The sequence below is a fragment of the Balaenoptera ricei genome, chromosome 7, assembly GCF_028023285.1.
Source record: "Balaenoptera ricei isolate mBalRic1 chromosome 7, mBalRic1.hap2, whole genome shotgun sequence".
Lineage (NCBI taxonomy): Eukaryota > Metazoa > Chordata > Mammalia > Artiodactyla > Balaenopteridae > Balaenoptera > Balaenoptera ricei.
The window spans coordinates 40,125,815-40,146,770 of record NC_082645.1 but is presented as its reverse complement, the minus strand read 5'-3'; the positions used below and the strand labels follow the sequence as shown (position 1 = coordinate 40,146,770).

General features: G+C 42.7%; 1 long non-coding RNA gene across 4 annotated transcripts in view; it reads left to right on the top strand.

The window, feature by feature from the left end:
• Positions 1–12,187: 12,187 nt before the first annotated feature.
• LOC132368934 (uncharacterized) overlaps positions 12,188–20,956 on the top strand; it is a 143,150-nt gene continuing 134,381 nt past the window's right edge. For all 4 annotated transcript variants that reach the window (XR_009504188.1, XR_009504187.1, XR_009504189.1 and 1 more), the window contains exon 1: positions 12,188–12,297. This is a non-coding gene — a long non-coding RNA (uncharacterized LOC132368934). The remainder of the gene's footprint in view (positions 12,298–20,956) is intronic.

The window sequence follows — 20,956 nt, the reverse complement described above, 5'->3', positions numbered from 1 at the left end:
TATAACATGCCCAAGAAATAGAGACCCAACTATATTTTAGACTTTGGCTCCTGTGACAATTTATCAAGGAGGATTGGTACTCTTACGAATATTCTTCTCAAATGATAGTGTATGTACTCTAATCAATCTAGTATATTTTTAACCAGATCTTCAGTATTTCATTATTGTTTTGGTCCATATTGCATTGTTCAACAACAAACCCCCAAAAATCAACTTAAACATTAAAAAACATTCTATTCCCCCATGTAATGAATAAGGGCAATTCTGACTTTTTACTGATTCCCCTTTATGGCAGACTTTTTTCATTCAACAAAAAAGAAATGATGACATAGGCAAAGATATTAGAAAAGTGCTTTCCAGAAAAAGTCATTTCTGGACTTAAATCATTGCCATTGAGGGGAAAAAAAGCAGTTTTGTACCTGTCTGATAAAAGGAACTTCATCCAGCACCTTGCAAAGTGAACTTGTCACGGTCTCCTGCTAAGCCTCAGATTGAACCCTGATGTCACCACGTCTATGCATTGCAGTTCTGTGTGCAAAGCTCTCATATCAAAACATGTCATCTTAGGAAAGGCGCAGAAGTAAAATGCAGTCTTAGGATCCTGTCCAAACGTATTAGAAGGTTGACAAACAGACTTGCAGGTAAAATTTTTCTTCTTCAACAATGGTCTCAAAAAGCCACAGAAACATGTTCTGCATGTGTGCTTTTAAACATGCCCCATTTATCTAGCCTACAAGTGTATATTGCTTGGCAAACGGGCATATTATTTTAGTCTGAGGACAAATTTCATCAAACTATGGATGATTTGCCTCAAGCTTCCCAGGCAGTGGTTAGCTCAACGGGGTTCTCAGTAAAGGCATGCCTAACTCAGGAAGGCCCCTGAGGAGGAAGGGATTAGAAAATAAAACAACTCCAATAATGAGGTTTTTGTTCCTGAACTGTCTCCACACTCTTGTACTGAAAACAAAACCCCCTAAATAAGTCCAGTTGTTCTCAGTACACGAGTTCACGCTGTCTTCTCCGGGGTGGAAATCAAGTCTCCTCTATAGGATTAAAGACTGAAACAGGCTGGGGTGGCTTGAGCCAGCAGTGCCAAAATTTAATATAAGACCTTCGCAGCCAAGTCGCCCTTCAAACTCACAGTGCTGAAATAGTTTCTCTGCTATTTTGTGACACTTCTGTTCTAGAACTTGAGTTCTCTTTTCACCTCTACGTTATGTATTGACTTAAAAAGACGCTCAACTTTTAAAAATTAAATGGAAAAATATACATAGAAATAGTATTGTAAGACAGGAGTAGTTATTCTGGGGTGTAAATTAGGAGTAGTATTTATATTTTTATTTTTCAAGTATTCCTAGAACTCTTCAATGAGTACTTATTTGCATAAAGAAAAATCGATGCACAGAAAACTAATAGTCACAATAATTGTATTGCTGATATATTCTCTTTCTAAAATAAAGCTTCTAGATTTTTCTAAATGCAAATTTATGCAGTTCCCTTCAGTAGGTTTATTTTTACTCAACTTATTTCACCTTCTTCATTTTTTTAGAATTTCTTGATTTATTTTAGGTTGGAAAGAGCTGCCTCCTTGGTCCTGTTTAACAGACCTTTTAGACATTAGTTGAATACAAATAGATTATGTATACTGTGTTGTAACATATGAATACCTTCCAAGCATCTGCATATTACTCCTTCTCAGAGACATGTCTTAGGGTAGGGAAATTATGTATCTATGCATTGTGTGCAGCTGTAACTATGAGAGCTTAAGTGGAAAAATAATATAGGACCTAGTCTCTAACCTGAAAGTTTTATTTATTCATTTTCTGTTCAAATGTTCCCAAAACTAATCAGCTGAAGCCCCAGAGTCCTGAATGATAAAGTGTGGAAGAGATGTTCTAGATCTGGGAGATTCTGAGGGCAGGGTTTATTAACTTTCTGCCTCTTACAAAATATAACTTTAATAGTGTTCCAGTAGAATACTTGATTTTTGAGGAAGCTTGCATACCAATGAGCCTGCCGGGTTGGTTAGCTGTAAAATGTACTTCCAGGTGGATCATTTAACGGTGCCTTCTGGTGCACTGCAAGAGCCCCTTTTAAATACAATTTCCACATTAATTTGAAATTATTCACGTGCATGTCTATCACTCTGGACAGGAGGGCAGAACATGTGCTTCTCCTTCCTCTTCAGTCCTACCAGAGTGCTTAGTACTTAGTTGATACTTATTAAATATTTATTCAATGATTCACTTAACAGTGTATTGATTATTTGAACTTTTAGATGAATAAAGCTATAGGAAGGAAATGCTGTTTTAAGAAGGCCTGTGCAATGACACAGGTTAGGCAAGGCATGACACTTCAGTAGCCTCCTCTGTCCAATCCTGTTCCCTCCTCCCTTCCTTTCATGGGTGTTGATCCCTAATTAACATCATGCATCCCAAAGTCTGTTTCAGCGTCTTCTGCCAGAGAATCCAACCCATGACTAACTGGAATAACATATAAGACAAAGCAAGACAAAGCCTTCAAGGCAAAATACCTTAATGGCCTCTGCACAAATGGCACATGGTCAAAGAGGCCTTTGCTGACCCCTGTCCCTAAAGTTCTTCCCCTCGATCACTCACGCCCATTCCACCCCTCTTCATTTCCCTGTGTTGCTGTAGTTTCCTTCCTAGCAGTATCTCTTCCTGGATTGCTCAGTGTCTCCCTGTGCCAGAAGATAAATTCCATAAAGCAAAGACTTTGACATATTCATTGCTGTTTGCCCAGCCCTGAGAGCACTGCCTGCAATACAGTAGGCGTTCAATAATGAATGAATGAATGAACCACTGGTAGATTTATTATCTTAGAAACATAAAGGGAAAACCTAGAAGCCAGGTTCTATACATTGAAATTTTAATAAGAGTTCCTTCCTATGGTTAAATTAAAAAAAAAAAAAATTACTGAATATATCGAATAGCCTCAGCAGTTAATTGGATTCAGCAGTTCTAACTGTAAGCCTTTGTGCAATCATGGAAATAATTACTAATTCATAAATCCTGAACAAATAAAAATCTGAGGCAGACCTAAGAGGATCATCACCCATCTTCCCCCAGCTATTGTATTTTGGCTTGGTTTCCATGTAACTTTTTCGTGTTCTGTTTTGTTTTGTTTTTAGAGAAAACTGCAAGGGTATTTGTTTCATGAAGATCTCATTCTTTTATAGGCTACACAGGGAGATCACAATAGAGGAAAAAGCAATGGCCAGGAAGGGAAAGGTAGAACATTATTCAATACAGGTTCAGCCTATTCCTTAATTTACTTTAAAAGTATGTATTTAAAAGGGTGTGTTGAATGGTTCCTATGATCTGAGCATAATGCTAGACCCCTTACCTCATATGGAGTGTATATAAGTAGGAAAGACAGATAATAGGTGAACAGATAAGGAAACCAAATGATTACCACTGTGAAAACCCCTTAAAAGAACAAAAGAGTGCTATCCATGATAAAGAGTAAAGAGGGGCCAGGTGGGATTAAGATAGGATGATCACCTTCCCTAAGGAGGTGTCATTTAGGCTGAGACATAAGGGCAAGAAGGAACCATCCATGCAGTGATCTGGTGGATGGTAGATTCCACGCAAAGGGAAAAGAATGAGCAAAGATCATGAAGCAGGAATGACCCTGCTGGTTTGAGCAGGGTAAGGATTAGGAGGAGGCATTCATCTAGGTTGCAGAATTCAAGGGGGTGCCAAAAAACTCAGAAAAATAATACTTTAATGCAATATTTTCAAAATCAAAATTAATGCAAAGACCCATCTGTGATGAACAAAATATCAGTCTTTTAAATAAAGGCATGTTCAGTATTATTGACTTTTCTTTTTGCCTCATGCTCCAGTATAGCTGGGCATAACACTGGTAATGATCCTATCTTTAAATTTTTTATGTTTTGTGAGTTATTCACCTCACATTGGCCCCAGCCCTGGGAGTGAGAAACAGAAGCAGGGCAGAGTGCCTGGAGTGCAGTAAGTAAGAGGAGAGCAAAGCAGGGGCCATTCAGGCTGTGGTAGAAGCATGGATTTTATTCCTGGGGTCACAGGAAGTCATTGAAGTGATTTAAGCAAAGGTGTGTTAAGCCTCTGTTGGCATTTTTAAAAGACCATTCGCACTATGAGTGCTTGACCAGAAGTGGGGTGACTAGGGAGAAGCTTAGATGTGGGTTGCCCTAGATTGCTGTGGTGGTAGAAATACATTTTAGAAGTAGAAACAAGGCCTACTGATGTGAGGAAACCACAGTGACCCCACCTTCCTGGTTTGAGCTGGGTGGATGGTGGTATCATTTACTGAGATAGAAAAGACTGAAGAAGGAAGGAGTGGATTGGAGGAAAGGGAGTAAATCAAGAATTCCATTTCTGGGACTTCCCTGGTGGCCCAGTGGGTAAGACTCCTTGCTCCCAATGCAGGGGGCCCGGGTTAGATCCCTGGTCGGAGAACTAGATCCCGCATGCATGCCAAAACTAAGAAGCCCACATGCTGCAACTAAAAGATCCCGCATGCCACAACAGAGATCCCATGTGCCACAACTAAGACCTGGCGCAGCCAAAAGAAAGAAAGAAAGAAGTATTAAAAAAAAAAAGAATTCCATTTTGGTTTGTTGATGTTTGAAATGCCATTGAGCCATATACTACGTCAAATACACAACTGGAAATATGATTTTAGATTCTAGAGGAGAGATCTGAAGTAGAGTTAGAAATTTGGGATGTACCAACATAGAGATGACTTTCAAAGCTTTGGAAACAGATCCAACCATCTAGGAGAGAGCTTAGAACATGGCTTGTCAATCTTCACTTTTCATTAGAATTAATATTGTATCATTTCACATTTCACCTCTCAAACTTCACTTTTTCCTTGTATTTCCTACTTCACACTTACTACTTCCCACTCACAAATGTAAAACTTTGTAATGCTATACTTTTGTTTTGCCTGCCCCCTATTCTTTTGTGCCATTGTCATCCCATCTTTTACTTCTACATTCATCATAATCTCCACCTTAAAATGTTATCATTTTTGTTTTAAAGAGTCAGATGTCCTTAGAAGGGAAAAACCATATTCTTTTATATTTACACGTTTACCATGTTTTGTACTTTTCATTCCTTTCTATAGATCCAAATTTCCTCATGGTTTCATATCTCTCCAACCTGAAGCATTTAGTTTTTCTTACAATACAATTCTGCTGGCTAAATAGTCTGTCACCTTTCATTTATCTGAAAATGTCTTTATTCTACCCTCATTTTTTAAAAAAATTCAGTATATAGAAAATACAGAGCAGAGACATTTGCTTTTTCTCTCACATTCAAGATGTCACTTGGTCTCTGTTGTCTTTTTTGTCATTGTCTTTTGGTTTCCATTGTTTTTGATAGGAAGTCCAGCCATCATTTGTAGCACCATTCTCCTCTGTAATGTGACATCTTTCTCTGGCTGCTTTCAGGATTATTCCTTTATCTTTGGATTTCAGCAGTTTGACCATGATGTGCCTAGGTATGGTTTTTTTGTGTTTATCCTGCTTGGGGATCACTGAGTTTCTTGAATATCTAAGTTGATTTTTTAAATCAATTTGGGAAATTTAGGCCAGTATTTCTTCAAATATTTCTCTGCCACATACTCTTCTTTTTTTTAGACTCCAATTACACGTATACCAGACCATTTGATAGGCCCCCAAGGCTATGTTCATGTCTCCTCAATCTTTTTTCTCTATGTTCTCCAGATTGGATATTTTTTATTGATCTTCAAGTTCACTGACTCTCTATTCTACCATCTTCAATCTGCTATTAAATCCACCCAGTGAATTTTTCATTTAAGTTATTGTATTTTTTAGTTCTAGATTTTTCAAAAATTTTATAGTATAGAAAGAGAGATGGAAGGTGCAGAAGAGAAGGGAAACGGGATCTAGTGAAAAAGATGAGAGATTTACTGTTAACAAATCCACAATGAAGAGGAGGAAGAAGACAGGTTCAGATGAAGATCAACTTTTAGATTCTATCGTGAGGAGATTTCAGAACTCCGTTCAACAGATTTTGATTTCTCAGTGAAATATGAAGCATGTTGTCAACTGGAAAGTAAGAGAGGCTTACGGAGACAGAAGATGGTAGTAAGCTGTTATCTTCAAAAGTAGGAAAGTTTCTTTATTAGGGAAATGAGCGAGGTTTGTTATATGAAGACTGTTTTTGTGATTTTCTCCCAATATGAGATGACATGGCTGAAGATAATTGGAAGTTTTGCAGACAGGTGTGACAGAGTTAGAGAGAGGGCACAGACTTGAGTGCACTTGATACCCAGTATAGTGATGAACGAAAAGATGGATAGAGAGCAAAGTAAAGACACAAAGGAACTTGTGAGATAGTGTTGGGATCACTTAAGTGAAGGTCATGGTGAGTTTGAAGATCTGTGGCAGTGAGGGTAGAAGCATCAGTGAGCCTTGTGTAGAGTTGGGAGTGATGAAAGGATGGGATGTTTAAAATTGAGAATTTTAATTTGGTACAGTTTCTAGTAAAAAAAAAACACAAATATTTAGGCTATGAATATGAGAGGAGTTTGTGGTTAAGGAGATCGAGGGATTAAGACACTAGGGTATAAGATTGATAATAGGGCTTGGGAAGGTGAGAAATTTTAGAAACCCAAAGGTAAACTAGGTACAGAGGAAGGACTTTGGAGAGAAGAGAGAAATTAGGAGATGTATCAAGCAGTATGTAGAAAAGAGTCCAGGTGATGACAGATACTTGGGAAAGAGAGTGAGACTTTTGGAAGGATCAGAAATAAACAGGGATGAAACAGGGATGGTAGAACAAGTTTTGAAGGTCCCTTAGAGGGTGAAAACTTAGTTCTAAAGCTGTGGACCTGAATATTTAGGTCCTTCCAGCTCAAAAGCATTCTGGCAGCAAAATGATTTGTGAAAGCTATGAGCCATTCTTCTGAAGGTCTCTGACACAGGCTTGGGCAAGCTGATGATGAACTCTACCTCAATGGCAATATCAAATATGCCCAAAGATTTTTTTTTAAATGCATGTCATATATCTAGCTTTGAAGTTCCTCAACTATCCCTAAACCAAGTCAACATAATAAATTTAATAAATGTACAGATGGAGATTTTGTTTTCAATTTAAAGGAGAAATTAGTCATAGAACTATTTTAATCAATTAGCATGCATCTGAATTTGTTCAGGAACAAAGCAGCAACATGTACCCAGAGGCCCTTTTGAAATGAGATTATCACACTCAAATGTAGTTTATAAGTGTAGTCTGAAGAAACTTTCTGTTCTCTTCATGTTATGGGCCAGATGAAGTAATATTAAAGAGGAGTGTATATGTTAGAACTTGAACTCAAGTGGTCCAGCATAGCTCCTTAAGCAAGCAGCCCAGCCTCCTTCATGCTTGCAAGCTAAACAAGCAAACTACAGCATGGTTTCAAATTTAAAAACATCTTCATTACACATTCGTCGAAAAGGACCCTCTAAAGGTGAAGCCAGTCACATTTATAATATGATAGGTGCCCCTTCCATGTACTCTGACTTTTTGGAAATTTGTATTTTGGTATCTGTATTCTTTTTTGGTCTTTCCTGCTGCTCTTAGGGTGGGACTTGTTGTTACAAAGACCAACACCTTCAGTGTTGGTTGAGTTGTTACACCCTCAGTGTCTGACATATAGTAGGTACTCAAGAAGGATTTGTTGAGTGAATGGATGTAGACAGTCAAAAGAGGACAACTAATGTAGTCTGGTAAGGAAATAAAGCTGTAACCTCTTGAATCCAGGATCTAAGACAGAATAATAGTTTATTTTCTCCATCTGTTTCTCATGAAAAGTAAGAGTTAAAATAATGACATGAGTAAGAAAAATGATCAGACCCACTCTTAAAACTAAGTTTTGAATAGCAGTGCCCTGAAAAAGAGAGTCTTAATGCTTCTAGGACAAAGAAAATGAAGAGAATTTACTGGCTTGCCAAAATGTGCCAAGGAGTTGACTAGACCAAAAGGTTGTAGAAGTTCCTGCAGCATTCATAGAAATATTGAGACATTTGATAGTTGGTCTCTGTCTGAGTTAGTTCGGGCTACTGTATACAACAGAATGCAAGAGACTGGGCAGTGTATGAACAACAGAAATTTATTTCTCACAGTTCTGAAGCCTGGAAATCTGAGATCAGGGTGCCAGTATGGTGATGGCCCTCTGCTGGCTTGCAGGCTGCCAACTTCTCGCTGTATCCTTACATGGCAGAAAGAGAGCAAGAGAGTTCTCTAGAGTCCCTTTTATATGGGCACTAATTCCTTTCATGAGGACTCCACCCTCATGATCTAATCACCTCCCAAAGTCCCCACCTTCTAATACCATCACATTGGGGGTTGATATTTCAACATATGAATGGGGGGGGAGGGCAAGAGGAACATTCAGTTCATAACAGCCTCTACCAACACTAAACTGAGCTTAGCATTTCTTGGCATGTTGTAACAATTCACTCTAGGGCAACAAATAAAACAGGGGTATCACAGTTGGCACTAGCTGCACCATCGGAAGTTTCTGGTTCAATCCTCTTCTCTTGGCTGCTCCTTCGTATGGCTGCATGTACTATCACCTTTTCCAGTTACTTCAGTGGAAAACAGGAGTGGATAAATTGTATCTCAGTTCAAGGAAGAGGAAGTTGGTATACAAACATACACTTTAAAAAGAAAAAAGTATGGTGAATTGGCAGTATATTCAATATATAGTAATTGCGGTAGCAGAAATCTTAAAGGACAACATTTAGATTTTGCCTCCAAAAATGATACAGCTAGATTGCTCAACAGTAGCAATGGTAATACACTTCCTGTGGCCCACCACGTACCTATGATCACTGAGCACTTCCCTGCGTGGCTCTCTGCAGCCACAGTACTTTGCACTGATTCATGTATTTCCTTTGTGAATATAAGCCCTGTTTTTCTCATTATAGTAAAGATTTACAAAAGGAGATGTACTTCCTCTTTTTGTTCTTTTCTTCTGTGTCTCTGCCTTTTCTTCTGTCTTTCCAGCTTTCTTTCCAACTTTCTCTTTATTTAATCTCCAAAGGGGTTATCTCAATTCATACGTCTCTATCCTTATCTACTACCACATCCTCACCCTCACCCTTATAACTCCTTGGCTCTCTCATAGTCTTGGAACTTGACTGAGTAAACGGAAAGTGTTCCATGCAGAAGGATCAGCAAGAGTTAGTCTTGGGTAGGAGTTTACTTAAGTCCTACCTCTTCTTCGGTGCATGTCTTGGAGATGTAGAGCCCTGTGAGAAGATGGAGGCTTAGCTTTACAATCATGTCATTCACGCTGGGGCAGGAAAAGAATGTCCAGCCTTGGGACTGAAAAAAAAAGGGTCACATGTGATCTCAAGGCCTGAGATATGGAGGTGGGAGGAGGAGGACTCATTCTAGCTGTAGTGTGTAGCCAAGACTGGAAACTCCTCAGACCCATCTACCTGCTGTGGCACCATAGGAATGCCTGGGGGAAATGTGTGTACTTAAAACCCAAACAGAGCTGGTAACTTTAGGAACCCAGTTCCGGGGAAGCTCAGAATGACATTAAATGAACAAAACAACTGAAGACTTCTCATCTCTAACCCAGGACCTAGATCACCAAAACTCCCTTCTCTAGTGGACACATATCACCCCAGGCCCAGGTTATGGGACTTTAGTGCCGTGCCCATCGACACATCACTGTGGAGTTTCCAGCAATGGCTGGCATGGCGCCGAGTGGCCTGATTGTCAGTGATTCAACCGCATAAAAGCGGTGACAACTACTCCCAAAATAAGAGGACTGTTTGTGGACTGAGGTTGCCTGGATTTCTGTCAAGAGAAGATGATCAAATTCGTTCTAGATTCCTGGGCAGAGTGAACACTGTTGAAGTTCGTGGAGAAATCCCAGGAGGGGGAGCAGGAGGGAGAGAAGAATAAAACTATTTGTGATAGATGGAGGGAGAAACCATGACATTTAATGTTAAAAGTAATGAAATGCTGTTCTACGCCCATAGGTCACATGCAGACAATTCCTGCACAACGAAGCAGCAGGCAGCTCTCTCTGGAAGGAGCAAGAGTTGTTCAGTCAATGCACAGGGCAGCCCAGAGGGGCTGCATGTCTGTACCAGGGGTCGGTGGGTAAATGCCTCAGCTTCCTCACCCCTCAAGGAGATGTTGCTGAGGTTTCTCACACAGTTTCTCACAAGGTCCCAGGGGGATTAAGCCTCAGTTGTCCATAGGTAACCTGCTCATTTGTGTTCTCCTAAGGGGTTTGCTCCCTTCCCTGTCCTACTTCCCCACTCCCTGAAGTGTTTCCTGGGACAAGCTCTCCTCCCCCGATAGGAGAGAGAGAGAGAGACTGAAACCGAGAAGGGCTGGGTGGGAGTGAACACCGTTGAACCACCAATGGTCCCACGTGGGTGAGACCCAGAGGGGCTCCTGAGCTCAGCCTCACCTGCTGGTGCAAGTAGCTGTCCCAAGGGCAGGCTTCTTCACAGCTCCACCCCGGGACACCAGCCTCCACACCACCACAGAGGGCAGCTGGAGGAGGGCACACCTAGGTGGGGCAACCTCTGTGGCTTTTTTCCAGGTTGGCCTTGCCCAGTGTGACGTGGTCAGCCAAGGCAACAGCACATCTTAAACACCCATCTGTGCAGGACTCACTGATGAAGGGGAATGGGGTCCAGGCCTTGAGAGTGTTGAGCCTATTGTTGAGGGGAGGGGTGGGCAGGCCACTTGGCCATGACTTCACCTTAACAGACAGCCTCCAGTTATGGCTTCTGAGGTTCAATGTGCAGTCGCTGGAGTGTACTGAAATAGTCCCAGGGAGGAATGGTCTCCATGCAGCTTTAAAGTTGTACAGTTTTTCCTGTACTGGTCTTGGAATGGATTTCTTTAATGAGTCTTGAAATTAACATGTGAGTAGCAGCATCACACATCATCTCCTGTGTGTGTGTGTGTGTGTGTGTGTGTGTGTGTGTGTGTGTGTGTGAAGACCATTCATTTGTTCAATGGAACACTTTAAAAAATATACCACATTCTTCCTATCCTATTCTGACACATCTTTGTTTTTGAAAGTGTCAGGGCCTCAGTAAATGCTAATGGCTCAGGTCACACCTGACCTCTGAGAGGCCTGGAAAGGCCATGGACTAGAGAACTCAGACCAAACCCAAGCCCCATTTCTGCAGAAGTTGAAAGCTTCCCGGCCATAGGTCCCAGCAGCCCTCCAGGGCCCCAGACTCAGCTCTGCTGTCAGCTGTGGGATGTTGGGTCAGTCGCCCAAAGTCTGGGCTCTGTCTGTGCAGTGCAAGGCTCGCAGGACAGCATTATATGTCTGAGTTCCTCTGCCTGTGACATCTTAAGAAGTTAAAGATTTGCTACACAGCTTCCAAAGGTGAGTAGACCTCCCACAAGCCAGCTTCTTGACTGCCATTCGGAGGGGAGGTAAGCAGTACAGAGAGGAAGGGTGGCCTGGAAGCCAGGCATCTTGACTCTGGGCTCTTTGACAAAGTTTTGCTGGAGCAGCCTCTGGCCTGCGGAGCCCAGTAGGAGGCTGGACTCAGAGGACTGGGTCACACCTCATTTGTTCATCAGGTATTAACTGTCCTGGCTCTGTTCACCTCTGGTGATTGAACATGGACAGGAGAGGTTCCTGCCCCACCTGGGGCTTACAGTCTAGAAGTGGGGAGGACATGACTATCTGAAATGACCTTATTTATAGTTTAGAGCCATTATTTTTAAAAGGGGGAGAATCATGTGGGGGGCGTGTGAAGTGGGGATGGCGGAGGGTGGAATGGTCGGAAAAGGCCTTCCTGAGCTCTTCCAGTTCTGAAGTAACTTGCCTTTGGCCCCATCATATTCACCCTGAGGGGCTCGGTTCTCGGTTTCTACAGCCCACAAAGAAAGGGGCTGGCCTCCCCTCTTCCTGCTCAGCGGGGTCCGGCTCCCACGCTCTGCGATCCACTTCCCCAGCGGGCCAGGCTGTGTGGAAACAGGCCGGGCCCGGGCTCCCCGCCGCCTCCCAAGAACTAACCGTCCCAGGTGTCCCCTATTACGCGGCCGCCGGGGCCTCCCTTCCACCCGCGGAGAATTCCCCAAGAGCCCGAGGCCCGGGCTGCTCGCGGCGGGCGGGGCCCACCTGTCTCGGCCCCGCCCCTTCCCGGGCGTCCCAGGCGGCTCGGGGCGGGGAGGAGCCGCACCAACGCCAGCCCGCCGCCAGTGAGCTGCTAGCCGGGACCGGGAGCCGGGAGCAGGGAGGCGGCCGGACGCGCGGACAGGCCCGGTGAGCGCGGCGGCGCTGGTGAGTCGGGCGGGCGCAGCGGGTTGGGGGCAGCGGTCGGCGGGGGACGGCGGGGGACGGCGGGCCCCGCGCCCGGGTCCTGCGGGGCCGAGCGGCTGCGGCGGGCAGTGCGGGGCTCCCCTGCCTGGCGCGCCGGCGGAGCGAGCGCGCCGGGGTCGCGGCACAGCGGAGGGGTCGGGGTCCCGTAGCTGCCTGGGGGCGAACAGCTGCGACCCTCTGCACCGGGCTGGAGCTGGGGGCGAGGGCGGGCGCGGGGACAGGGCCGGGGCTGCCTGGGTCTCTGAGCGGCCCGGGCGGCGCGGAGGCGCTCTGTCCGCGGCGCTGGTGGGGAGAGGGGAGGCTGGGGGCCCCACTGCTGCGGAGAGCGCGGAGCTGCGCGGGGGGCTCAGGCCCGCGGGGGAGACCCGAGCGAGCGCCCGCCTCTCCTTCTGCGGCGCTTCCCAGGGGCCGCTCAGGTGCCGCTGCTCCCTCTGCCCGGCGCTTTACTTTTGGTGCTGGTGTTGAGTGTCCGACATACACCTGGGTTAGTTACCTGGGGCTTCCAAAAAACTGGGTATGCAAGGCTGCTCTGACTCCAGGGGCCTGCGCTTGTAAGGCTCCATCCAGGGCTGTGTGTCCTGGGGCGCTGTCGGGGGTTGGGGTGGAGGCGGGGGTGCGCAGGTGCGCTGCATCTCCCAGGCACTGGCCATCGGTGTGATAAAGTGGAAAAAGTCTAGCATTTAAATTCTAGTTACTAGTTGTGTGACCTTGAGCAAGTTGCTTAACTTCGCTGATTCTCAGTTTGCTCAAAGGTAAAAAGGGTATTATAATCATTACAACGGCCTTAAGTTATACGATGTTCATAAAGCCCATAGCACGTTGCTTGATGAAAGTTCTCTCCATTTTCCCCCCTATGTGTTAATGTAACACTTCATGCCTTCCAGAGGTCCCCACTCCTTTCTGAACAGAAGGGAGATCCAGGAGGCTCAGAGTACCCTCCTTTAGGAGGGAAGGGGGTAGTGGTGGTGTGTGTTTTGGGGGGTGGCATTTTTTCCACTCTGACTTGTTCATGGCTAGGCCTCCTCCAGGCAGTTTTACTTCCTGCCACCATTCTAGAAGCCAAGTTTGAGAGGTGACAGTGCACAGGTCCTGAATATAGAAGGGATGTTATTGGCTTGCTTTCATCATTACTGACTGTATTTGTCAGAATTCTTTTCTTTGGGTTGGGTTTGGTCACTTGAAAATTGCTTTATGCAGTATAGAAATTGATTGGGTCACATAAATGAAAAGGCTGAGGGTTTTAGCTTTAGGCATAGCTTGATCCAGGGGCTCACATAGGGTTGCCGGGCTTGTTCTCTCTCTTTTTCCCTCTGTGTTGACTGTTCTTAGTCTGGAGTGATAAAAAGCACTGGCATCTCAGGCTTATCTGTTCCTTTAGAGAGAGGGGGGGATAGGAGGGATGTCTCTCTCTTCTTCCATCACCTCCATCCTTATAGCAAACGTTATTGATACACTAGACCAAAGCGGGGCCAAGCCATCTCAGTGGACGGGGAGTGGGTTTCCACCGTAGCAGTGGGTACTTTGCTCAGGTGCCACTGTGATAGTCAATTCCACCCCAGGTGCCGGGGATTAGGCAGGGACAGTTCCCAATGAGAGCTCTGACTTCTGGGCAGATAAAATAGGACCTGTTCATTGCACTCTCTCTGCCTTTGCTCACCACCGCCTAAAGAAGTCTTTAGTAGAGTGTAGACTGCCTGGGTGCCATGTTCCATCTGTCAATTGTCAAGTCTTATCCCAGGCAAGGAAGGCCTCCTGCATGTTCCTCCTTTGATTCCTTGTTTTGTTGTTTGCTTGTTGGTTCATCCATTCATTCAACATTTAATAAATGCCCGGCATACACCAGGGCCTCTGCCAAGGGTGAACATGTTTGCTTTTGAGAAGCTCACGGTCTAGTTGGAGAGGCAGGTGTGCAGAGAACAGAGTCTGGGACTGTGTAACTGTCTGGGGACAAGCAAAGACTTCCCAAGGAAACTGTACTTGAGCTATGAATTGGAGATAGTAGGGGATAGTAGGAGGAAAAGTCGCAGGGACTTCCCAGGCCAAGTGGTGTGGTGTGATGTGGTAGGGTACTTTCTGTTGTAAGTAACACTAGTTAGGTTACTTTACTGTCTTGCTTAAGAAGTCTAGAGGTAGGTGGTTCAAAGTGGCCCCAGTTCTGGGTTGGCTTCTTGAAGATTCTCTGGGTTTTCCCTGTCCTGCCACAGGGTGTCTGGAGCTCCATCACGCCTTCACGTGATAACATCTAGAGCAGAAAGGGAGGGAGACGGCTTGCTTCTCAGTGATTCTCTAGATAACAAAGGTCAGAATTTCTCAGAGGTTCCCTGTGTCACTGGCCAGAATGGTCATACGCCCGTGCTGAGCCAGTCACTGGCAAGGGAGGAGAGGGTGGCTGTGACTGTCGTGGCCCAGCAGTGTTCTGGAGCTGGGGGAGGGGCCACCTTCCCTGAGCACGTTGGTGCCCCTATCTGAAAATCGGAATTCGGTTAGCAAGGCAGAAAGCGAGACTGCCTTGCCTGTCGGGCTGTTAGGTAGCCGGTCACCCGTGTCTCCTGCAGGTGGTGACAGATGATGAAAGACATGGCCTTACGGGCAAGCAGGAGAAGCTCAGGATGATAGAAGTGTAGGGTGTGGCGGAGGGGAGGGAAGGAGCTGAGGTTGGAGGCGCAGGTAGAGACAGGAAAACCCTGTGTTAGATGCCCTCTGGATATCACTAAGAAGCCTAAATCTCGGTCCCATTCCTCAAAGAGCTTACACTCAAAACCTGGGAACGTTTTTCTGGGTCTGTCACACTCCCATAGTAACAGCAACAGTGGCTCACTCTGGGGGGGGTAACTGTGCGGGGATCAGGGTGGAGGAGTTTAGGGAGGGGCCGTGTGTAGTTTGAAGAAGCCTCACAGCTGGTTCTGCCGTACCTCCCACTCCCCAGTGTCCCCTTCACCCCTGCCCCTTATTGAGAACATTTGCTCTAAATCATGTCTTTGTTTCGCCGTCCTTACCTGTCTTCAAGCTAACAGGCTGGGACTGGGAGAAGATGCAGTTAGTGGTAGATCCTGGACCAGAAAACAGTTCTCCTGATGGTAGTGCAGCAGGTGAGTGCTATATAATCGTGTTCAGTAGGAAACCAGCCTCCACTGTCTACTGCTTTTCTTTTTTTTAAACAGCATTTTAAAAAGTTTTTATTTATTTATTTTTTCTACAGCAGGTTCTTATTAGCTATCTATTTTATACATATTAGTTTATATATGTCAATCCCAATCTCCCAGTTCATCCCACCCACCCACCCCCGCTTTCCCCCCTTGGTGTCCATACCTTTGTTCTCTACATCTGTGTCTCTATTTCTGCCTTGCAAACTGGTTCATCTGTACCATTTTTCTAGATTCCACATATATGCGTTATATATGATATTTGTTTTTCTCTTTCTGACTGACTTCACGCTGTATGACAGTCTCTAGGTCCATCCACGTCTGTACAAATGACCCAATTTCATTCCTTTTCATGGCTGAGTAATATTCCACTGTATGTACCACATCTTCTTTATTCATTTGTCTGCCGATGGCATTTAGGTTGCTCCCATGACCTGGCTATTGTAAATAGTGCTGCAATGAACACTGGGGTGCATGTGTCTTTTTGAATTATGGTTTTCTCTGGGTATATGTGCAGTAGTGGGATTGCTGGATTATATGGTAATTCTATTTTTAGTTTTTTAAGGAGCCTCCATACTGTTCTCCATAGTGGCTGTATCAATTTACATTCCCACCAACAGTGCAAGAGGGTTCCCTTTTCTCCACACCCTCTCCAGCAATCGTTTGTAGATTTTCTGATGATGCCCATTCTAACTGGTGTGAGGTGATACCTCAGTGTAGTTTTGATTTGCATTTCTCTAATAATTAGTGATGTTGAGCAGCTTTTCATGTGCCTCTTGGCCATCTGTATGTCTTCTCTGGAGAAATGTCTAGTTAGGTCTGCCCATTTTTTGATTGGGTTGTTTGTTTAATATTGAGCTGCATGAGCTGTTTATATATTTGGGAGATTAATCCTTTGTTGACTTGTTTGCAAATATTTTCTCCCATTCTGAGGATTGTCTTTTCGTCTTGTTTATAGTTTCCTTTCTTGTGCAAAAGCTTTTAAGTTTCATTAGGTCCCATTTGTTTATTTTTGTTTTTATTTCCATTACTCTGGGAGGTGGGTCAAAAAAGATCTTGCTGTGATTTATGTCAAAGAGTGTTCTTCCTATGTTTTCCTCTAAGAGTTTTATGGTGTCCGGTCTTACATTTAGGTCTTGAATCCATTTTGAGTTTATTTTTGTGTATGGTGTTAGGGAGGGTTGTACTTTCATTCTTTTACATGTAGCTGTCCAGTTTTCCCAGCACCACTTATTGAAGAGACTGTCTTTTCTCCATTGTATATCCTTGACTTCTTTGTCATAGATAAGTTGACCATAGATGCGTAGGTTTATCTCTGGGCTTTCTATCCTGTTCCATTGATCTATATTTCTGTTTTTGTGCCAGTACCATATTGTCGTGATTACTGTAGATTATAGTATAGTCTGAAGTCAGGGAATCTGATTTCTCCAGCTCTGTATTTTCCCCGCTAGATTGCTTTGGCTATACATGGTCTTTTGTGTCTCCTTACAAATTTTAAGATTTTTTTGTTCTAGTTCTGTAAAAAATGCCATTGGTAATTTGATAGGGATTGCATTGAATCTGTAGATTGCTTTGGGTAGTATAGTCATTTTCACAATATTGATTCTTCCAATCCAAGAACATGGTATATCTCTTCATCTGTTTGTGTCATCTTTGATGTCTTTCATCAGTGTCTTATAGTTTTCTGAGTACAGGTCTTTTACCTCCTTAGGTAGGTTTATTCCTAGGTATTTTATTCTTTTTGTTGCAGTGGTGTATGGGAATGTTTCCTTAATTTCTTTCTGATTTTTTGTTGTTAGTATATAGGAATGCAAGAGATGTCTGTGCATTAATTTTGTATCCTACAACTTTACCAAATTCATTGATTAGCTCTAGTAGTTTTCTGGTGGCTTCTTTAGGATTAGTTATGTATAGTATCATGTCATGTGCAGACAGTAACAGTTTTACTTCTTCTTTTCCAATTTGAATTCCTTTTATTTCTTTTTCTTCTCTGATTGCCATGGCTAGGACTTCCAAAACTATCTTGAATAATAGTGGAGAGAGTGGACATCCTTGTCTTGTTCCTGATCTTAGAGGAAATGATTTCAGTTTTTCACTATTGAGAATGATGTTTGCTGTGGGTTTGTCAAAGGGTTATATGGCCTTTATTATGTTGAGGTAGGTTCCCTCTATGCCCACTTTCTGGAGAGTTTTTATCAGAAATGGGTGTTGAATTTTGTCAAAAGCTTTTTCTGCATCTATTGAGATGATCCTATGGTTTTTATTCTTCAATTTGTTAATATGGTGTATCACACTGATTGATTTGCATATATTGAAGAATTCTTGCATCCCTGGGGTAAATCCCACTTAATCATGGTGTATGATCCTTTTAATGTGTTGTTGGATTCTGTTTGCTAGTATTTTGTTGAGGATTTTTACATCTATATTCATCAGTGATATTGGTCTGTAATTTTCTTTTTTTTTGTAGTATCTTTGTCTGGTTTTGGCATCAAGGTGATTGTGGCCTCATAGAATGAGTTTGGGAGTGTTCCTTCCTCTGAAATTTTTTGAAAGAGTTTGAGGAGGATGGGTTTTAGCTCTTTCCTAAATGTTTGATAGAATGCACCTGTGAAGCCATCTGGTCCTGGACTTTTGTTTGTTGGAAGATTTTTAATCACAGTTTCAATTTCATTACTTGTGATTGGTCTGTTCATATTTTCTGTTTCTTCCTGGTTCAGTCTTGGAAGGTTATACCTTTCTAAGAATTTGTCCATTTCTTCCAGGTTGTCCATTTTATTGGCATAGAGTTGCTGTAGTAGTCTCTTACAATGCTTTGTATTTCTGCGGTGTCTGTTGTAACTTCTCCTTTTTCATTTCTAATTTTATTGATTTGAGTCCTCTCCCTCTTTTTCTTGATGAGTCTGGCTAAAGGTTTATCAATTTTGTTTATCTTCTCAAAGAACCAGCTTTTAGTTTTATTGATCTTTGCTATAGTTTTCTTTGTTTCTATTTCATTTATTTCTCATCTGATCTTTATGATTTCTTTCCTTTTGCTGACTTTGGATTTTGTTTGTTCTTCTTTCTCTAGTTCCTTTAGGTGCAAGGTTAGGTTGTTTATTTGAGATTTTTCTTGTTTCTTGAGGTAGAATTGTATTGCTATAAACTTCCCTCTTAGAACTGCTTTTGTTGCATCCCATAGGTTTTGGATCATCGTGTTTTGTTGTCATTTGTCTCTAGGTAATTTTTTATTTCCTCTCCGATTTCTTCAGTGATCTCTTGGTTATTTAGTAATGTATTGTTTAGCCTCCATGTGTTTGTGTTTTTTACGTTTTTTCCCCTGTAATTTATTTCTAATTTCATAGCACTGTGGTCGGAAAAGATGCTTGATATGATTTCAGTTTTCTTAAATTTACTGAGGCTTGATTTGTGACCCAAGAATGTTCTATCCTGCAGGATATTCCGTGTGCATTTGAGAAGAACGTGTAATCTGCTGTTTTGGGATGAAATGTCGTATAAATATCAATTAAATGTATCTGGCCTATTGTGTCATTTAAAGCTTGTGTTTCCTTAGTAATTTTCTGTCTGGATGATCTGTCCACTGGTGTAAGTGAGGTGTTAAAGTCCCCCACTATTATTGTGTTACTGTCAATTTCCTCTTTTAGAGCTGTTAACATTTGCCTCATGTATTGAGGTGCTCCTATGTTGGGTGCATATATATTTTTAATTGTTATATCTTCTTTTTGGATTGATCCCTTTATCTTTATGTAGTGTCCTTCCTTGTCCCTCGTAACATTGTTTATTTAAAGGTCTATTTATCCGATATGAGTATTGCTACTCCAGGTTTCTTTTGATTTCCATTTGCAAGGAATACCTTTTTCCATCCCCTCACTTTCAGTTTGTATGTGTCCCTAGGTCTGAAGTCAGTCTCTTGTGGACAGCATATATATGGGTCTTGTTTTTCATCCATTCAGCAAGCCTGTGTCTTTTGGTTGGAGCATTTAATCCATTCACATTAAAGTAATTATCGATATGTATGTTCCTATGACCATTTTCTTAATTGTTTTGGGTTTGTTTTTGTAGGTCCTTCTCTTGTGTTTCCCATTTAGAGAAGTTCCTTTAGCATTTGTTGTAGAGCTGGTTTGGTGGTGCTGAATTCTCTTAGCCTTTGCTTGTCTGTAAAGCTTTTGATTTCTCCATCGAATCTGAATGAGATCCTTGCCATGTAGAGTAATCTTGGTTGTAGTTTCTTCCCTTTCATCACTTTAAATATATCATGCCACTCCCTTCTGGCTTGTAGAGTTTCTGCTAATAAATCAGCTGTTGACCTTATGGGAGTTCCCTTGTGTGTTATTTGTCATTTATCCCTTGTTGTTTTTAATAATTTTTCTTTGTCTTTAATTTTTGTCAATTTGATTACTATGTGTCTCTGCATCTTTCTCCTTGGATTTATCCTGTGTGGGACTCTCTACGCTTCCTGGACTTGGGTGGCTATTTCCTTTCCCATGTTAGGGAAGTTTTCGACTCTAATCTCTTCAAATATTTTCTTGGGTCTTTTCTCTCTCTCTTCTCCTTCTGGGACCCCTATAATGCGAATGTTGTTGCATTTAATGTTGTCCCAGAGGTCTCTTAGGCTGTCTGCATTTCTTTTCATTCTTTTTTCTTTATTCTGTTCTGCAGCAGTGAATTCCACCATTCTGTCTTCCAGGTCACTTATCTGTTCTTCTGCCTCTGTTATTCTGCTATTGATTCCTTCTAGTGTATTTTTCATTTCAGTTATTGTATTGTTCATCTCTGTTTGTTTTCTAGATGTTTGTTCTTTAATTCTTTTAGGTCTTTGTTAAACATTTCTTGCATCTTCTCAATCTTTGCCTCCATTCTTTTTCCCAGGTCCTGGATCATCTTCACTATCATTATTCTGAATTCTTTTTCTGGAAGGTTGCCTATCTCCACTTCATTTAGTTGTTTTTCTGGGGTTTTATCTTGTTCCTTCATCTGGTACATAGTACTCTGCCTTTTCATTTTGTCTATCTTTCTGTGAATGTGATTTTCGACTGTCTACTGCTTTTAAAGCATTTAGCCTGTTTTCATTTGAAGTATGAAGTGAGAGCTGCTTTTTGTTTCCATTTGACGTGGTGGACATTGGTGGGCATTTGGAGTTAGATTGGCAAGCAGGATGTTACTTCTTATGATCCTCTGTCCTCAGTATCTACTTAGCACAGAAATTGGCAGAAAGATCTAGTCACTAATCCTGGAAGAAAGGAGGGAGTGTAGGGCAGCATATTTTGTTGTTTCCATCAGCAGACCTGCCCAGGGCTGCCCAGGATCACTGGCAGAGTGTGAGGGAATGAGGTAGAGTGATGCCTTGGGCAATCATTCATTCACAAATATTTATTGAACACCTACTGGGTGCAGACACTGCTCTGGAGATAAAAAGAGTATATGAGAAAGACAAAGTCTGTTCTCATGGAGCTTACTCTTTCCTGGAAGGAGATATATTT